Raw genomic sequence first — 16355 nt, forward strand, 5'->3', positions numbered from 1 at the left:
TTGGGCTCTCCCCTATGCCATGGAAACTGGCCCTGTTGCTCTGCTGTGCTGTACTCTCCCCTTTGCAGCCTCTCATGTACTTGGTGTCTCACATGTGCTATGGACACTGGGCCTGTTGCGCTGCTGTGTTGGGCTCTCCCCCGTGCTGTTGACACTGGCCCTGTTGCTCTGCTGTGTTGGACTCTCCCCTGTGCTATGGACCTTGGCCTTCCTGTTTGTATTTAACCTGTGCATAGTATCTTGCATATGATCATCATTTTGTGCCTTGCTGTTGTCTACTGTTGTTCTACTACTACATATGTGCAATAAGTGAATAAATACAGTTACTCCTGTTGTGTGTTTTGTCAGTGTCCTTGCTGATTAAAGTTATTTTGGTGTTTGCATTTGATTGGCTGTGCCCCATGCTCTATGTATCACTTCAACATTGCAAACCTCTTTGCACGCATCAGATTTTTAGACAGGGGCGACAGGGTCTTTAGTCCATTCTGAACCTGATAACAGTGTAATCTGTGATGGCTATTTTACCTGCCATGCAGTTATCTTCTTAGTGATTTGCTATTGTTGGCTACACTGTTCACATGTCAGGTTGGGGGACACTGCCAGCACAGGGTGTGATGCTGTGCAAAGGTTTGGAAGCAGGATGGAATAGGTCATGATGTATGTGTGTGGATTCATTTACGTGTGCCCAGCCGTGTATGTGTATGGCCATCTTGTGTTGGCCCTTAGTCCTGGTAACATGGCCTACATGAGATGCGTAGTCTTGGGTGTAGCAGAGGTGTGCAGTGTGAAAGGTGTAAGTTTGTAGTGGATGTGTGTGTGCCCCTGGATTGTGAGAGACACACATGTGTCACCCAGGAGTTGTATGCCTGTTGTTTGTTTTGTCTTGCCCCGTGTAGAAGATTGTATGCACTTGTGTGAGCTGTTTGTTGTGCACCGTGCTGTGTGTTGGTGTCTCCATGCTGTTGTGTGTGACTCCTCCTTGTTGTGTTGGTAAGTTAGAAGTGTGCAAAGTGTATGAGTTGCACATCAGTGTTGTGTTTGTTTGATCCTCAATGTATCTTGGGTGTATTTGGTTGTGTAGACTGTGTGGCCCTGCTGTTCCACACTGGCATTGTGTTTGTCATGCATAGCAGGAACATGGTGGCTTTTCTCCTCCTGTATGCTATGGTATGTGTGGTGTAAAGCCATCCCCTATGTGTGCCACTTGTGCCTGACCATTGTGGGTCTTCCCTCCCTCTATTTGTGTGTGGTACACCCCTTACATGTCTGCTACTGACATGCAGGGTATTTAACTTTGATGTCAGCTGTCCCCTTGGTTTCCATGTGTGTGTGTCTACCCATCACTTCATTTGTGAGTTTGTGCTTTGTGGTGCAGTTCTTGAGCCAAGAGTGTTGTTCCACTTTTGACATTGCCCCAATGGTTTATGTGTGCTGTCCTTGTGCTATTAGTCATTATGTAGTGGTCATGTGCACTTCAGCTGTGTGTGCTGCCCAGTACTCTGGTGGAGATGGCATGGCTCTTGTATTCCAGAGTGGTGCATGTGTAGTTGTTGTGTTGGATGTCTGTGTGTTGGCTGTGGTGTTGCTTCACTTCCTGGGTGTGCTGTGCTGATTTGTGGTGCGTGTGATGAGGTTGTGTCAATCATGTCTGTGTGTGGCTGTTGTGCTTGTTATGCACATATTGCTTGTTGTGCATGCAGTGCTGTGTGTATGTGGCCTTGGCATTGCCTGAGGTGCATCCCCTAATGTCCTGTGGTGTTTGTTGATTAGGGTTTCATGTACATCTGTGGTTGGTTTGATGTGGCAGTGTGGGTTTGTCCTGATGAACTTCTTGTGTGATTTGTGTTATGATGTGTGTGTTTTGTTCCTGAGTGATGATGTTGTGAACTCCTGTTGTGTGTGTGCTCCCATTGCCTTTCCCCAGTTTGGCTGACAGGGTATGTCTGTTTTGGTTGGGGTTCAGCATGTGTTCCTGTAGTGTTTGTGTGTTGTTCCTGTGCAGGCATCTGTTGAGGCATCCCTGTGTGTGTGTTGTGTTTGTGGCTACACCCAGGGTGTGTGTTTGTTTGTGTGTGTATGTGCTGGCAAGGATTGTGAGCCTTCAGTGTGTGTGGCACTGGTGCTGTGTGTTGTGGCACTCCTGCAGTGGCTGTTTCCCTGGCTGTGTGTTGTGTGGTGCTCGGTGTGTATTGTGCTTGCTTGTTGCAGTGCTTGTTGCTTGTTGGTGTGCATGGGGATGCACAGGATGGGCACCTGGCCTGTGACTTGATGGGGTGTGTTGCTGTGTGGTTGGGGGTGGTGAGTCCTTGTGGTGTATGTGCCCTGCCCATGCCTTGGAGTGGCCCTGCCTTCTGCATAGTGCTCATGTGTTGACCGCGGCGGTGACGTGACCGGGACGTTGCTGCTGGTGGCGGTTGATGTGGGTCCCGGATGCTGAGGGGTGCCTTGTTGTCAGGTGGGTCATTTGTGTGTGCCCTTGTGGATGTGTTGTGACCCCCAGCAGGGTGTCTGTGTGGCGATTGGACCCTGTGTCGGCATGTGTGTTGTGTGTTGTATTTGTGTATTTGCGTACCTGTGGCGGCGTCCACGGCGGCCCATCTGACGGTAGTGTTGTAGGAGGTACATCACCGGATGCATATGGAGGGCTGGGTTCATGGCGTTCAGGTCTGGGTCTTGGCTATCTCGCTCCGCTGTCGAGTTTCCGCCTGCTTAAACTGGCCGGTGTCTCCGCTGCGGTGCGTCAACTTGTTTGGGCCATCCTAATGTGTTGAGTGGGCAGACGTCATTCCGCACGGCGGAGAGTCTCAATTGGCTCCCACCGCCGGGGTGGCGGGAGCACTTTGATGGCGGTGTGCAGCGGTCCGGGGCGGACAGGAAATGGCCTATGTTTTGCTATCCTAATGTGGCGGACGTGAGTACCGCTGCTCTCGGGCGGAAAAAGCTGTTTTTCCGCTCCGCCACCACCACGGTGGTGCCACCGCCCGACATCCTAATGGGCCCCTATATGTTTGCTGATAGATGACTTTGACTAACTAAAGACGGCATATGGAGAGTATTGGCTTCTCTCAGTCTGTCAGCTGTTTTTCCGTAGTCGACAAAGAAGGTAACATGGGGCGGTGGTGGCGGTGACAGCTTATGTATGATTTTTAAGCATAAAACTTTCGAACAGTGGGTAGAGCTTTGTCTTTTCTTCCAGCACACCAGTAGTTTTACAGCAGTTCCACAGAAATGCTGCAAAACTGGCGGATGGATAACAGAGTTTTGTCCGTCAAACCATTTTACTCTATATATTTCGGGTGGAAAGTTATAATGGAGGACGTAAGAACAGATTTTTTTGACAGTTTACCTCATTTTTACTTGAACTCTGGTCTTTTGGTTGTGTTCAGTGAAGAATGTGCTATTATACACTTTTGGGCAGTGTACTGAACACCATGTTCATTGTCCGTGTGCCTTTATAGTAACTTTTGATGCTAAACCGCAGTGCCATGTTTTAGTTTTACAAACATGCAACACCAGGTCACGTGGTTTTGCTATCTTGCCTCCTCTACAATTAAGGTTAGTTGGTGAATAATTGAGGTTAACTATTGAATCAGCTATTTAATATTATTCACACAGAAGAGAATGGCTTTGTTTCTAAGGTGGATTAGTTTCCAAGAATATCTTGGACAGTTTGCACCCGTGGGAGATTATGTTCCAAACGAAGTGCAAACTGTTCTTTTCAAAGTTCTCCTGGTTTAGGGCTTGTGTGTCTGAAAAGCCATCTTTTATAATTCTACCAAACAACACTTGGCATTTCTTCTTTCAAGATTGCTTGTTGGTTGTAATTCCGTTTACACTGGCTTCCCACGTTCACGCTTTCACATTCTGCAAGGCTTCCAAAATGATGTGGCCGGACTATCTGTCAACACAAAAGATCACGATATAATATCTATTTCTCCTTCTTTGAACAAATGAAGTGACTTTGATTGTAAAAAAAAGTTTGGAAAGGCAAAGTCTGCTTAAACGTAGCATGCAGCAGTAGGCTTGCAACAATGCGAATGCCAATTACATACTGCAGTATTACCAACTTAGTACAGCCAGGTAAGCCCTTATGTACCCATGGGAGAGGGTTGGACAGATTCAGGGGACCCTCTTTGGGGAGGGTAAGGCCAGAGGGGAGGCAGAACTTCGCGAACTCCGTGGAAGCCAGCGTGCAAAAAACTCTGCAAACTCCACAAACGGACGGATTTCACTGCCCAGGCTTTCCTTTCACCCCCTCAACAATGGTAACAACTAGCACATTACTCTCTTGATAGCTACATAAAGGATTTAAGCCATGCTGTGCTTTCTGTGCATTAATATTAAACAAGATGTTTCACCGGAACCGAGACAGAAGATGTTATTTCCATGTATCAAGATATATTCATACCTAATATCTTTTTGGTTATTAGTGGGGTTGATTTCCTCATTCAAATCAGTGTAAAATTAGTTCGGTAAGAAAAAAATCTGTATTTTCTCATGTCAGTTACAGTGACTGTCAAAATAACTTGGACATTTAGGTCTGCACTGTAGTACTAAATGTGTGAATCTGCATGTATTAAAGCATTTTCTCCAGATGACCTGTTAAGGGGACACTTTTATATCCACTGCCATGATATGAATATATATTCATCTATTACACACACTATAGAGTCTTTATAGCACCATAATTATAATTTTCTCAATATCATTATAAAAAGTGCATCTTTCTATCAGTTTCACACTTTTAAATAATCTGTGCAGTTCTAACCCAAAAAATAGTGAATCATTTCATTATGATCTTCTCAAGTTTCGGTGATTGAAAACGAGGCACCTGCCTATCTCCTTGGCTATCACTAAACTGTAAATTCTGCACAAGCAAATTGGGAGTAGGTACTAAGTGGGTTCTCCTGGGAATGATCGCAGGATCCAGTACTTCAGTACATGAAGAGGGAATAGACCCCTCACCATCCGACTATGGTCTTGGTTGTATCTTAAACAAGCATTTGCAATGTAATAGGTCTCACATTTGCGAGACTTTGAGCTACTGGTATTGTAAATGACAAACCTTTTAACAATGTGTTGGTTTTAATGTAAATGTAAATGTATGAAGCTTATATAGCGCATGACTTACCCTGGGGCATCTCCGCGCTTGCTTAGGAAACCCGTCCTGGTATTCCCCTGTGAGATAACCCTGGCAGGGTATCCACAAGGTGAAAGCCAGGCATCCCACCGCAAGGGGCCGATGTGGAGATTAAGCAAGCTATTGCCCAGAGTCGCAGAGTGTGAACCCGTGAGTCGAGAAGGCACCGGAGCGAGAATTATCGAGTCCGTGGAATTATTGAGCCCAAGACCTGCCGAGGCAGGGAATTGAACCCTGGTCCAGGGCCGAACTCAAGCTCCAGGTCTGCCGCCTCTAACCCCTGAGCAACACTTCCCCACTTTAAAAACAGATTAAAAAAAGGCATCGTCATTTAGAATGCCAATAGCTTAAAATTTCGCAAATGTGAGACCTATTGTATTGCAAATGCTTGTTACACTCAGGTTGAAAACAAAAAAAAATCAACTCTGCAATAATACAACCATTCACTGCCTTTGATATAACTTCAAAGAGACTCATTTTTCAGTTTTATATAGGGCAAACTTAGAGCGCTTTACATGAGCACCAGTTACATTACACAAGGCGGGGTATATTCATTTTTAAATCACTTGCTGTTGAGCTGTGAGTCTCAAACCGGTTTTCTCAGCTCGAAGGTCAGCTCCTCTAATCCTACCACAACCTCACCCACAAGAGCCAGTCGCATTTTTAATATTATATACAGCCAAGTCATAGTTGGTGCTTATTTATCTTATGCAACTTACGACCGTTGACAAAGCCAATAGTCCTGGCTTGTTGTAGGTAGGATGTTACTTGTGTGATATATCTGGATCAATTTCTCAGATGGAGCAAAATACCAGTGAGGCGGCATGCTATGCTAAACACAGATTTTTAGCTTTGTTTTAAGCCACACCCTTAATAACAGTGGCCATGGCCCTATGAGAGACTCCCCCCCCCCCCCCCCCCGGTGTAATCTCTTATTATGAGTGCTGTGCGTGAGCTCTTTCCACGCTGGGCCACCTCCTCCAGAGTGGCTCCTGCTGCCCCCCGCCCCCTTCATCCTGGTGTTTGAGACTTGAGCTGTGGTTAGCCTGCCCACCCCCCACCTGCAGGGACTTCACACACCGGGCCTTTGAAAGGTGTGTAGCTAGGGACGGTGCACCCCAGTGAAGGTGCATGGGATTTACTTGGAGGTATTCTGGCTACAGAGCGCTGTATGGTGAAGTGATGGAGGGAGTTCGGGGGAAGGAGTCACGCCAGCTGGAATCCTCAGCCAGAGGTATACAAGTGGGTGAAGTGTTGATGGGGAAGCGCAAGACATTAGTGTCTGTGTTCTGGGTAGTAGACAGGAGGGCGGTGGGTGAACTGAAAACAACCTTGTACGAAGACCTTTTTTTTTTAGAGAGAACTCTAGACGTCCTGTGCTCCGTGGGAGAAGAAAGTTCAGTTATGAATGTTCCTTCCCATTATAGTGCCTTCGTTTTGCATTGACCTGTCCCGTTCACTCACTCCTTCATCCATACACCAAAATCAGCACAATACACATTTATCCATGCACCAAATCGGTCAACCATTCAAAAAATACATTAACCTTTCATCCATCCATTCATTTACCTATAGTTTCATAAACTCACTCATCCATCAATTCATTCACTAATCCTTTGACTTATTCTCATAATCACACTATGAAATACAAAATAGCCAAATATTGTTTTCATTAAAAAAAGAGGCTGATTGAGGAAGTAAGCAAGAGAAGAATGGCGCAAGGAAGCTGAAATAAAAAGGAGCCATGTGCCGCAGCTGGAAAGCTGCCAGCGAGGGAGGAGGCTCCTCCGAGCAGCACGGACATAAATATTCAAGGTCGATAACTCCACTACCGTGCTGTACACCTCTCTAAGCAGGCGGCATGAAAAACAAGCATTGGCATAGGCAATAGGTCTCGCCTTTGGGACCTTAGAAGTATTTAGTTATGCAGCACAATATCCTTTGTGCAACAACGTCAGCTGTTGCATGGCTAAACACTTATAAGCATCGTCGGATTGGTTACGATGGCATTCGGGCAATGCCCGAGGGGCTGGTGTCCGAGTTCCTGTTGTGGGCTGCTTTTTTTAGCAGTCTGGGGGCCGATGTGGGCACTGTCTCTATTGTTCGAACAGCCAGCGGCCCAGTGGGTGTCTGAGTGGCCTTTCTATAGGCAGATGGGCGCTCATTACCTCCTGTTTAGCAACAGACAAAGGTATCACTCCCTTTGTCTCGCTGGCTGGCCCATTAATGTGGGCACATAATGAGCGGGGGCAGGGGGCCTGAGTAGAAGGTGTGTTTCAGCAGTGGAAACTAACGCGTGCATCCCCCCCCCCACCCTTGCTTTTTTTTAATAAGATTACACCGAAGCAGTCATTTGAGAAAAGGCATAATGTTCCAAATGTGGGTCGATATTTTTTTGCGTGCCCGGGCTGATTTTCAATCCCAATCCAACCCTGCTTATAAGGTCCCAATGGCGAGACCTATTGGCTATGCACAGTGACCCCTGCAAGGAGATCCAAGCGGGGCATTGTTGCAATGGCAAGTGCATTCTACTTTGCGCACAGCCCTGTAATAAGCCCACATTGCAACTATGTTTACATTTACTGTTTCAAGTGGTATTTACTAGGGGTGTTTGGGCCCAGGCGGGTGCCTTACGCCGGCGAGAACCCTTGTGACGCCTCTGTGGTCCTCGAGGGATGTGATGGAGTATCGCAGGAAGCACAGGCTGTGGGTGTGACTTGTGCCCTACCAGGCATCAATACCAGTCATTAAAGAGTTCTATTGATCTGGACACAATTCCTCTGACAGGGACCAACTACTTTCGAGTCTTGGTAACCCCCCATCCTCCCCCTGGCTTTGCATTGGCTGTGAACGTTAGGAATGGTTTGTAACCGGGATATCCGAGCAAACCCTGATGCAGGGAAAGGCAGCCAAAACCAAGCTGTCCTAATCTGAAGTCACCTCGAGTAGCTCACAGTGACTAATCATCGCTTTAAGTAGGATGAAAACATTGTGTGGGGGTGTCTCTAAAATAGCCTTGCTTTATGTACTTAAAAGCATGGCTTAAAAACGTAAAGTACATTTTTGGGATTCCTATAGTGTGGCTCTCAAGTGGTATGAAACTTGAGTTTCTGTTATTGCATCAAGCTATAATAACACAATAAAATACACCAAAAACCAGCCCGGGCTGTTGTTAGTAGTTGTCTGAGTGCACTGTGCCGAGGCCAAAGATTGGTTGGCCTTGTATTCTGTACACCTTTTTGGCCCACGGACAGGCATTGCAAGAAACTTGCACTGGCTTCAGGCTGAACATAGTGGCCGTTATAACACCTAGAAGCAACTCAGCTGAAAGTATGCACTATACAAGAGTAATGTGCCAAACAAAAAACAAAACCTGTTATGAACTGGAGGCAAGATTCAGTAAAATATGAAAAATAAACGGGACTATCACTGCAACGGATATGAATTAACTGAACATGTTAATTGTTCATAAATCAGCAGGTTTTTCACTGTAAAGTTAGAGGTAAGGGACCGTCGCATCTGAGACCGAAGGGACCCTGCCCGCTTAAAGCCCAGTGACTAATGTTATTTGATAACTAGTAGCCATGCATGTACAATGATTAAAACAGGACTAAAGGTACCAGAGAGCAAAGCTTGCAATCAGGCCTGGTAGGCATTAGTATGTGTCTGCTATGAGGGGGAGGGGTAGACAGCTGCTCACAGTCCGGGACCCTCCCGAGAAGATGTATGGTTAGGTACACAGTGAAAATATCGAGTCCCTGATGTCGACTTGCAGCAATATCGAGTCTCAAATATAGAAGGTAAGAAATGTCGATGTTGTAAATATTGTAGTTTAAAATATCGTTTTGATCTATTGTGTTTAATATCGATGCAAGTAATGTCGAGATAAGAAATATCGATATGTAAAAATATCGAAATGTCAAAATATCGTTGTTTTATGTATTATAATTGTAACATTTTTAATTGTTATGAATTATTTTTTTATAGTTATTTTAAAAAGTTTAGTAATGAATTAAAACATTTTAGGAGCGGGATGTTGGGTTTATAGGTGATAAGGGTGGGGAGTGCTTTAAAAAAATTTAATTTAATTTATTTTTTTATAAAATTTATAAAATAGAAATAGGAATTTGAAATTTAAAATGTATAATTTCATTAAAAATCTTAGGAGCAGGACGTTGGGTTTATAGGGGATAAGGGTGGGGAATGTTTTAAAAATATTTAATTTAAAATAATTTTTTAATAAAATTTATAAAATTGAAATAGGAATTTGAAATTTGAAATTTATAAATTCATTTAAAATTTTAGGAGCAGGATGTTGGGTTTATAGGAGCTAAGGGTGGGGAGTGTTTTAAAAATATGTAATTTAAAATAATGTTTTTATTAAATTTATAAAATTGAAAATGGAATTTAAAATTAGAAATGTATAATTTTATTTAAAATTTTAGGAGAGGGATGTTGGGTTTATAGGGGATGCGGGTGGGGAGTGTTTTAAAAATATGTAATTTAAAATAATGGTTTTATTAAATTTATTAAATTGAAATTGGAATTTGAAATTTATAATTTCATTTAAAATTTTAGGAGCGGGATGATGGGTTTATAGATGATAAGGGTGGGGAGTGTTTTAAAAATATGTATTTTAAAATAATGTTTTTATTAAATTTATAAAATTGAAAATGGAATTTAAAATTAGAAATGTATAATTTTATTTAAAATTTTAGGAGAGGGATGTTGGGTTTATAGGGGATGCGGGTGGGGAGTGTTTTAAAAATATGTAATTTAAAATAATGGTTTTATTAAATTTATTAAATTGAAATTGGAATTTGAAATTTATAATTTCATTTAAAATTTTAGGAGCGGGATGATGGGTTTATCGATGATAAGGGTGGGGAGTGTTTTAAAAATATGTATTTTAAAATATTTTTTTGAATAAATTTATTAAATTGAAATAGGAATTTGAAATTCAAAATTTATATTTTTATTTCAAAGATAAGGAGTGGGATAGTGGGCTAATAGGGGGTAAGGGCGGGGACGGTTTAAAATAATTAAAAATTGAAATTAATTTTTAACAAAAATTAAAGAAATAAGAATTTTAAATTTGACATTTTTAATTTTATTTGAAATTGTTGGAGTGGGATGTTGGTTTTTATAGAGGATAAGGGTGGTGAGTATTTAGAAAAATATTAAATGTTTAAAATTTGAAAAATTGAATTAGTAAATATCTAATTCTAATTTTATAATTTGCACTACATTTTTATGATTTGGATGTTGTTTTTATGTGTGATTGCTGTTCAAATATAACAAATTTCATCTAAAAATACTTAAATTATTTGAAATTCACTAGAAAATAAATTAAGATATTTCAAAATTATTTATTATTTAGAAAAATATTTTGGAATTATAAATTAAATATGTTCAGTGTCCAGCACCTACCCTAATTAAATGTAGATTGGAGTTGGAATAGGAAATTAAATAGGTTCAGTGTCCAGCACCTACCCTAATTAAATGTAGATTAGAGTTGGAATAGTAAATTATTTTGGTTCAGTGTCCAGCACCTACCCTAATTAAATGTAGATTGGAGTTGGAATAGTAAATTATTTTGGTTCAGTGTCCAGCACATACACTAATTTAATGTAGATTGGAGTTGGAATAGTAAATTAAATAGGTTCAGTGTCCAACACCTACCCTAATTAAGGGCCTCATTAGGATGGCGGACGGACCTGCGTCCGTCCACCACCCCAGAGTAGGAGGGACTGTCCGCAGGGGCAGCGGCGGTCCCTCCGTGCAAATTAGGATGTGACCCCCATCCTGGCGGTCACATCCTTCATATTTAACATTGCGGCGGGTGCTGCTTGAAGCAGCACAAGCCGCAATGTTAAATAAAGCATGTATACCATTGCGTGCAAGAAGCTGCAGGCACCGCGTGGTGCCTGCTGCTTTGTGCACGCAAAGGCAGGGAGGTACCATAGGTACCCCCCATGTGCACCCCCCACTTCCCCTTCACCCCTGGGGGCCTACATCGGGCCCCCAAATAAAAGTCTGTATGCCTTCCCACGGCGGAAATACCGCAGTGGATAGGCATAGGACCGCCTCCATCCTAATATGGCTGGCGGTGTCTGATAGACACCGCCAGCCATGTTAGAGCTTTTCCACCACGGTCGGAAGGCGACCACAGCGGAAAAGCGGCGGACGGAAAAAAGATCCCCCAGCCATCCTAATCTGGCGGGGGGTCTTTTTTCTGTCCGCAGCGGTTAATCCGCATCCTCCGGGCCGGCAGTGGCTTCCGCCGGACCGGAGGATGCGGATTAACCGCAATCCTAATGAGGTCCATAATGTAGATTGGAGTTGGAATAGTAAATTAATTATGTTTAGTGTCCAGCACCTATCTCAATTAAATGTAGATTGGAGTTGGAATAGTAAATTAAATAGCTTCAGTGAACAGCACCTACCATAATTAAATGTTAATTGGAGTTGGAATAGTAAATTAAATAGGTTCAGTGTCCAGCACCTACCCTAATTAAATGTAGATTGGAGTTGGAATAGTAACTTAAATAGGTTCAGTGTCCAGCACCTACCCTAATTAAATATAGATTGGAGTTGGAAAAGTAAATTAAAAAGGTTCAGTGTCCAGCACCTACCCTAATTAAATGTTCATTTGAGTTGGAATAGTAAATTAAATATGTTCAGTGTCCAGCACCTACCCTAATTAAATGTAGATTGGAGTTGGAATAGTAAAATATTTTGGTTCAGTGTCCAGCTCCTACCCTAATTAAATGTAGATTGAAGTTGGAATAATAAATTAAATATGTTCAGTGTCCAGCACTTACCCTAATTAAATGTAGATTGGAGTTGGAATAGTAAATTAAATAGGTTCAATGTCCAGCACCTACCCTAATTAAATGTAGATTGGAGTTGGAATAGTAAATTAAATAGGTTCAGTGTCCAGCATCAACCCTAATTAAATGTTATTTGGAGTTCGAATAGTAAATTAAATAGGTTCAGTGTCCAGCACCTACCCTAATTAAATGTAGGCTGGAGTTGGAATAGTAAATTAAATAGGTTCAGTGTCCAGCACCTACCCTAATTAAATGTTAATTGGAGTTGGAATAGTAAATTAAATAGGTTCAGTGTCCAGCACCTACTCTAATTAAGGGGTCGATTAGGATTGCGGTGAATCCGCATCCTCCGGGCCGGTGGAAGCCACCGCCGGCCCGGAAGATGCGGATTCACCGCTGCAGTCCATGAAACGACCCCCACCACATTAGGATGGCTGGGGGGTCATCGGTGGACGGGAAGACCGTCCGCCGCTTTTCCACCGCGGTTGCCTTCCGACCGTGGCGGAAAAACTCTAATATGGTGGCGGTGTCTATCAGACACCGCCAGCCATATTAGGATGAGCTTTAGGACATGCCTTTCCATGACCGCAATGCCACCACGGAAAGGCAAACGGTCTTTTCTTTGGGGGCCCGTTGTGGGCCCCCAGGGTGAAGGGGGAGTGGGGGGTGCATATGGGGGTACCTATGGTACCCCCCTGCTTTTGCATGCACAATGCGGCAGGCACCGCGCAGTGCCTGTCGCTTTGTGCATGCAAAAGCGCAGCATGCATATTTAACTTTGCAGCGGGTGCTGCTTAAAGCAGCACCCGCCGCAATGTTAAGTATACGGGATGTGACCGCCAGGGTGGTGGTCACATCCTAATTTCACCGGAGGGACCGCCGCTGCCCCTGCGGACGGTCCCTCCACCTCGGGCGTGGCGGATGGACGCAGGTCCATCTGCCATCCTAATAGGCGCCTAAATGTAGTTCGGAGTTGGAATAGTAAATTAAAAAGGTTTAGTGTTCAGCACTTACCTTAATTAAATGTAGATTGGAGTTGGAATAGTAAATTAAATAGGTTCAGTGTCCAGCACCTACCCTAATTAAATATAGATTAGAGTTGGAATAGTAAATTAAATAGGTTCAGTGTCCAGAACCTACCCTAATTAAATGTTAATTGGAGTTGGAATAGTAAATAAATAGGTTCAGTGTCCAGCCCATACCCTAATTAAATGTAGATTGGAGTTGGAATAGTTAAATATTTTGGTTCAGTGTCCAGCACCTACCTTAATTAAATGTAGATTGGAGTTGGAATAGTAAATTAATTATGTTTAGTGTCCAGCACCTACTTTAATTAAATGTAGATTGGAGTTGGAATAGTAAATTAAATAGGTTCAGTGTCCAGCACCTACCCTAATTAAATGTACATTGGAGTTGGAATAGTAAATTATTTTGGTTCAGTGTCCAGCACCTACCCTAATTAAATGTAGATTGGAGTTGGAATAGTAAATTAAATAGGTTCAGTGTCCAGCACCAACCCTAATTAAATGTTAATTGGAGTTGGAATAGTAAATTAAATAGGTTCAGTGTCCAGCGCCTACCCTAATTAAATGTTAATTGGAGTTGGAACAGTAAATTAAATAGGTTCAGTGTCCTGCACCTACCCTAATTAAAAGTAGATTGGAGTTGGAATAGTAAATTATGTTGGATCAGTGTCTAGCACCTACCCTAATTAAATATACATTGGAGTTGGAATAGTAAATTATTTTGGTTCAGTGTCCAGCACCTACCCTAATTAAATGTAGATTGGAGTTGGAATAGTAAATTAAATAGGTTCAGTGTCCAGCACCAACCCTAATTAAATGTTAATTGGAGTTGGAATAGTAAATTAAATAGGTTCAGTGTCCAGCACCTACCCTAATTAAATGTTAATTGGAGTTGGAATAGAAAATTAAATAGGTTCAGTGTCCTGCACCTACCCTAATTAAATGTAGATTGGAGTTGGAATAGTAAATTATTTTGGTTCATTGTCTAGCACATACCCTAATTAAATGTAGATTGGAGTTGGAATAGTAAATTAATTATGTTTAGTGTCCAGCACCTACCCCAATTAAATGTAGATTGGAGTTGGAATAGTAAATTAGATAGGTTCAGTGCCCAGCACCTACTTCAATTAAATGTAGATTTGTGTGAATAGAAAATGTAAAAAAATATTTTAGTATAGCTATTTACATTTTTTAATATCTATATATATATATATATATATATATATATATATATATAAAGTTTTAAAATAACAATGTTTTATATATTGGTAGTGATATTTTTTAATAGGTAGTAGACAAACATTGCACAGTTTTTGGATTTTTTTTATTTAATTATTCATACAGTACATAAATCAAATAATACATTTTTTATAAATGAATGTATACTATTTTAAGAAATAAATATGAGTTTTTAAAAAAATGTTAAACAAAATATTTGGTTTTTGTATAGTTTTTGAGTCAAGTACATTTTAGGTACATATAAACAATATAGTAAATCAAGATATATTTAACATTAGAATATATATAGTACATACAGTTGGAAAAAAATGTGTACATTTCAAAATATTTATTACTGTACATTTTATAACATTTTTAACAGATTTTGTGTCTAAATTATGTTATACATGTTATAGTTTTCAAGAACAAGATTGATATCATATATTGTTTTATATTATACAATATACATTTTCTTAACATTTTTTAATTATAATATTGGTTTCATTTTTTACTTGTATTAATATTAATATTTTATTATTAATATTAATATTGTTTACGTTTCTAATTTTTTTTAACAAAATACATATAAAGTATACATTGTTTTTAGCATTTTTAACAGACATATTTTTAAATATAATATTAAATATTATACTGTAATAATATTTAATTTTATATTTTTACAATAAATGAATATAATAATATATTTTTCAAAAAAGCATACATAAATTACATAAATTTGGAAAAATAATTTAATAAAGTTTAACTACATTTTTCAATGTTAAATACATTATTTTGTCATTTATTTAACTATTTCTGTGGTGATATTATTATTTGGGTTTTTTATTTTGTAACCGCTCTTAGTCTTTTGGGTCATTTGGGAAGATTCAAGCTCGCAGTTGGAAGCTACTTCGCATCTGAGAAGGTAAGAGTTCTATTCTTTATATTTTAACTATTTTAAGTATGTTTAGAAGGTAGTAGTTTGTTATTTAGGGTTTGTGGACTTGTGTATTAGGATTTAGATTGTTTGTAGTTGTTTATTTACGTTTTTAGTTTTCGCTGCATTTTCTCGATTTACGCCTTGTTGGAGTTATTGTGTTTGTGTGTATTTACTTACTTTTTGTGTTAAATAATATGTATGTAACAGTGAATAATAATGTATGTTTTTATGTTTTTTGTGGGTGGGAATGTTTATTTTTCTATTCTAGGTTTTTTGGATACAGCGTTTTCATTTTCGGAACTTTTCCATTTTATTTTGTTCGGGTTTCCTGGAGCGTTACTTAATGTTTTTTAACTTTTTCGTGTTTTTGATGGATTATGGATTTTCGATTTTTTGGGATGTTCGATGGATTTGGCACAGTTGTATTTTTGCATTTTATTGTTTTTTTTTATTTCTTTGGATTTATTACTACCTGGATTATTTTGGATCATTTGGATTTGCTATTTACCTTGCTGTTAAAGGTAAGTGATTTTATATTACTTTTTTTGTGGGTTGGGAAATGTTTTATATTTATACAGTTTTTGTTTAGTTAGATATTTATTTTGTCTATATATTTTTAGATATGTAAATGTATTAGACAAAGTAAATATGTAATAATTTGTAAAGGAAATGTGTCTGTTTATATTTTAGGGAATTTTAGGATTATTTTTAGTTTATATGGTTTGTGTTGTTAGATTAGTGTTTTGGCAATCATTTTTAAGTATTCTAGTCCTCTTGTTGTGGGATAAAGTTGTACTTGTTGTTGTAAATATTGGTACATTTGGGCAGTTTGTTGTGATAGTTTTGGTTTTAATTGTAAGACAGATTGCTCCATTCTTAATTCTTGAAAACTTTGTTCTTTTTGTATTGCCATTAGGAGTTTGTGTAGTGTAGGAGTTGTTCGGCCAGTTGAAGATATGAAGGCATTATGCCAACCCTCCACTGCGTTGTTTGTTTTGGCTTCCTGGTTTAGGGTTGGTAGATATACATTCCACCAAGGTATTTGGAATGTTGGCTGGCGTCTGTAGCCTGACCTGTGTAGTCTCCACACCCAGGTGTCCTCGAAATAATCAAGAAGTGGAGCTAGTTTTTGTTCGTTTTTTGTATAGAAAGGACTTTCTATTAAAAGGTTATAGTGCTCAGCCACATCGGTGATTGGCACG

The sequence above is a fragment of the Lissotriton vulgaris genome, chromosome 4_1 (genome assembly GCF_964263255.1).
Source record: "Lissotriton vulgaris chromosome 4_1, aLisVul1.2, whole genome shotgun sequence".
Lineage (NCBI taxonomy): Eukaryota > Metazoa > Chordata > Amphibia > Caudata > Salamandridae > Lissotriton > Lissotriton vulgaris.